Source organism: Lepisosteus oculatus, chromosome 2, assembly GCF_040954835.1.
Source record: "Lepisosteus oculatus isolate fLepOcu1 chromosome 2, fLepOcu1.hap2, whole genome shotgun sequence".
Lineage (NCBI taxonomy): Eukaryota > Metazoa > Chordata > Actinopteri > Semionotiformes > Lepisosteidae > Lepisosteus > Lepisosteus oculatus.
In genome coordinates, this window is record NC_090697.1 from 46359050 (window position 1) to 46364190 (window position 5141).

Consider the following 5141-nt stretch of genomic DNA (forward strand, 5'->3'; position numbering starts at 1 on the left):
GGACTGATGCCTGTTTTTAAATTGCCTGCAGATTCACTGAAAACCAATGACAAGGCAGAAAACATTAGGCTCACAGTGCACACCCACTCTGAGGGGCTGGGACTACAACATCATTTATTGAGTTTATTGAAAATTACATTTTATTTTACTTAAACAAATGAACACTCTGTACTTGAAATATGAATATCATGTTGAAATAAAGCTTTTACATTTCAAGGATTTATTTATACATTATTTTGTTTTGTTTTTTACAAAATACTAAATAGCTGCAAATGAAAGCATTTCCTCTTTCTTCATTAAACATATACCTGTAATTTCAATTCCTTGATCTGTGGAGATTATAGAGCTCGTTCATATACAGTACATACTGTAGCTCCTCAAAGTATGGTATTCTGTATTAATAACATTGCAAAAAGGCATTGTTGTTAGAGAAAGAATTAAAAAAGAGAGACCAGTACAATTCCTGATCTCAAACGTTTCCTACATTTTCCAGTGGAGAAAATTATGATGACTAAAGTATCTGGAATTCTAAAAAGTTTGAATATTACAATCAAAATGACAATGAAGACTGCTGTATGTTATGTTAAACACTGAAGGAATGACCAGGGGAAATAACTGGAAAGTTACATCAGGTGCCAGATCCAGAAAAAACAAGATACTTTATTTCAATAACATAGTTATGTACTCTTCCAGACTTTGTTCTTCATTCTTTCCTAATGGTGGCTGTGACTCTCATCTATACAAGTCTATACAAACTGTTGATTTTTGCCATTTATTTTTTTGTCTTTTTCTGAGGTTGAAGCCCTTAAAACTTTAGCAACAGAAACAATGTGATCAAAATCAAGAAATTCTTTATCATACAGAACCCTTCTTTAATGTGATAAAACTAAAAACAATATGTTGTAACTGTGTAAATAAATTAAATGTTTAAATAAAAGGTTTCTTAATTGCATTAGTATTCAACCCTTATGCTGTAGAAAGCCTACATGTAAATCAGTTCAGGTGTAAAAGAACAATTTCAAAGGTCACAAAATTAGCGTAAAAGTCTCTGTCTATGTGTAATTAAAGTGATTTAAATGGATTTTTAGGTAAATTAGTCTCTGCAAGCACCCTCAGATATTGGATTTCAAGCCACAGCTCACATGGTGATGTGACAAATTAATCCCAAAGACAAAGTAGTTTTCAAAGAAGTTAGGGATGAAGTGAAAGAGCGGCACCAAACAGGAGGTTACTTATCTCTTAAGAATGGTGAGGTCAAACAGTAAGAAGAGAAGAAAAAAAGTATTCCAGTCCTTACAAAAACCTGACCAGTATGGGGGTGTGGAAGAAGGAAGACCATACTGAAAAAGACACATTTTAATTGTCTTATCAGATATACTGCAGACACGTGGCAGAATATTCAATGGTCAGATGAAACAAAAATGTTTTGCTCTAAATGCAAAGAGTTACAGTACATCTAGCACAATCCCAAAACAGTACATCACACAGGCAGACCCATTCCAAATGTAAAGCCTGGTGGTGGTGGCAGCATCATGGTATGGGTATGCTTCTCAGCACCAGAGGAAGACCTGCACTCGTTCCCCAAAAATGCAAAACTAAATTGAGAAATTACAATTTAGTAAGCCAATGTTTCAGTGTTCCAAAGCACAAGGCCAAAGCCATTGTGCTTTGATGAGAAGAAAGGTAATATCTTTCAGTGGCCAAGTCCTTCAGTGACTTGATTCCAGCAGAAAAATCACAGTGAGACTTGTAGACAGTGCAGTCTATTAATAATCCCCAACAAACTGTAAGAATGGGCACAAATTGAATCATTCCACTGCAAAACACCTGTCCAGAAAAGGTACTTCCAGTAACTATTCACTTAAGGGACTGAACACTTATGCAATCTGTAAATTTCACTACTTATAGTGTATCTTCTTTGGTGACATCCAACCTCCTGCACACATAACAGTTTTCAGTTTGATTTTTACACTTTTTAGCAAAAACAGTTCATTTGAAAAACATATATTACTCGTATATATTATATATTATAGTATATAATTGTAATATACTGTATTACTCGTAATTAATCAAAATGTGATATTTGTAGAAGGTGAGGCCTAAAATATATAAGTATCTACAGATGCTCAACACAAGATGTAGCTGTGTAAACTAAAGCCAAATACTCAAATAAAACATCTAACACTCAGCATCAGCATAATGCATCTACTGTAGTATCTAATTTAGAATTAACCTTTTCTTGAGTAAAATACCATGAAGCATGGTTAACCATGTGTTACATGGCACTTGTGTCTTTTATTGTCTTGCACTGCTTGAAAATAGAGTAATATTCAGGCGCAAAGAACTATTAACAAAAGATTAAACACAAGGTTTCAGAGCCCTGCCTTCCACAAAGACTCTGAATACAGCAATACACTTTAATAAACCATAAAGAGAACCTGTATCCTAACAAACCAAACAAATCCTACCCAAGATTAAATTGATGCTCACAAATGAAGGGGAACCAATTTCCCTTTTCTAACAATGCATCACTAAAAAGAGACGTTTTTAGTCTGTTCATTCCACAATAAAGGAAAAACAAATTTCCAAATAAATAAGACAGCAAGCTCTCTTCCATAATAGAACTCAGAGGTTGGTACAGTTTCAGATTTTAGAGTACCTGGACAGAATTTATTTTCAAGTCTGATTGTAAAGGGGAAACTCATGGCACAGCTTCTGCGGATAATGGTTAAAGAAAATGATCCCTCCCTGCTCTGTGTCTTTTCGTCCTCCTTTCATTCTGTATTTCTGCTCACACCTAGGTCCATAAAACTGTTTTGAACCCCTCTCCATCCTTATAGAAGCTATCTTAATTACCTCACTAAGAATGCTCCAGTGACTGCTGACTAACACATACATACAGTATGTTTTAATTCATAGGCTTTAATGATCTATCAGTGATTTCGTTTAACTTGAGTTAATTATTTGGACTCCTTTCGATCATCAGCACTTTTCACCCTGTTTACATTTCTCAAGGCCCAGTTGACAGCTGTTTAAATACAGGAGAACAATATTCATTGTTCCAAACTTTCAGAGTAAGGCAATCAAACTGAGAAAAGTGAACTTTAATCCCAGGTGAATTTCAGTTGCACCCATTTTTAGAAAAACTTGTATATAATTCTATTACTTTTGTTTTCCACAGATGTTGCTGTAAAGATGTTATGTACAAGATCTAACACTGATTTCACTTAATAAGCTAAGCTTTGGCATTTGTGCTACAGCAAGTAGCAGGAAAAGGGTGTGCATTTACAACTAGTGTTTTGTACAAAGGTTTGTGGGAGTTTGAAACATAAACACATAAGAAAAATTACAAACAAGAAACCTGTGCTTCAGAGCTGATGCTGGATATGAAACAACATTTCAGATCTCAGAATGGCCTTTTGAAATAAGTTTTTTTCAAAAGTACACTGAATCGCACTTTGATTTCTTGCATCAGGTTCTAGAAGAGCTGTCTGCTAAAAAAGTTAAAAAAAAAACATGACAAACCTTCATAGCTCACTAAACTGTCCTTCAAAAAGACTGATTTGGAGTGTTGTTCTGTTTTCCACCTTTCTGTGGGGAATATAAGCTGAACATACAGTACATACAGTATACAATAGAAGATCATGTGTACATTTTCTTAGAGTGGGTCCTGAATGAATACTGTAGCTGTTCAAACCAATTTATATGTAAAACAGCATTCAAAATTACTGTCTCTGATATTTATATTTGCTATGCGTATGTATAAATGTAGTGGTCGGGGACACTTCGTTATGCCAGCATCTCATTTCCAACAGTATGTCATTATAAAACATTCATGAAATTAGGCAATTTCTTAGGGTGCCATGGTGGTGCAGTGGTTAGCATTGCAGCATTGGGGCTCTTGGTGCAATTCCCAGGGTGCTGTTGGTGAGGATTGTATATTCTCCCTGTATTTGTGTAGGTTTCTTCTCTTTTCTACCAAAGTCCATATACATATACTGATAGATTGATTGGCTTCTTGGAAATGTGGCCCCGGTGTGAGTATGAGTGGGTTTGTGTCATTATGTGCCCCGTGATGGACTGGTATACCATCCATGGTATATCCTGTCTTGTGCCTGTGGATTGATGATAAGCTGGATCCTGTCACTGAACCCCTCTGGAAAATCAAACCACAAGATGCAGTCCTCTCATCTGCACTGAGAAGAGAAAAGCCAGTTTAAAATTTGCTCCAGAGCAAATGCTGACATTTACACTTTGAAATTTAAAGTGAATATGTCCTTATAGTTACTGTACAGTCAATTGAAGTCACTGGGGTGGATACAAAGTATACTTTTGTTCTATTATTACCGAAAATACTGTATACTTGGACTTAAGTAAAAATAAAACATATATTATAAAACATATTATTAGAATAACATATCATGTTATTCGAAAGATTACACAAACCAGCATTTGGCTGTAAAGCAAAAAAAGCTTAAACTTTGCTGACCCGATATTTTGGAGGGGACTCTACGTCACTGATGTCATTTCAAAGCTTCTTGTAACATACAGTATGAATTGAGCTGGAATCCAATATTACCAAATTCTAATTAATAGAAGGGTTCTAAAGGTGTTGTATTACTGCCATAGATGATCTCATATTAAAACACCACAGAGCAGAGAGCTTCTTTAAACAAACATAGGGATGTGAATGGAACTTCAGCTATTAATAAGTTTATTTTTTTAAAGAAGACAAATGATTAACTTCCACATGTCGGTTGCAAAGGATCCCAGCTGAATCAAAGCAAATATGGTGGTAATGGAAAAAGCAGATGATATAGGTCGGGAAAGAGTCTGAAGTCAGTATATTGTCTTGTAATTTAGAGTTTCTCTCTACAACATAAAAAAATGACATTACATTCAATGATGTAACAAAGCCATGTGATGATGCCACATAGGTACTAAAGTCAAAGACAAAGCACAATGAACATTACTATAATACTTGGTTTATTCTAATCTTTTGATTAATTATAGATTATCTTACTCACATTACTAATAGTGTTGTTTATGGTGGGGTTATAATGTTTATTATTTCAGATATCTCAAACTTTATTAGGCAACTGCGTGAAGAAATGGCCTCTGGGCCAGGAAGTTGTGGGATC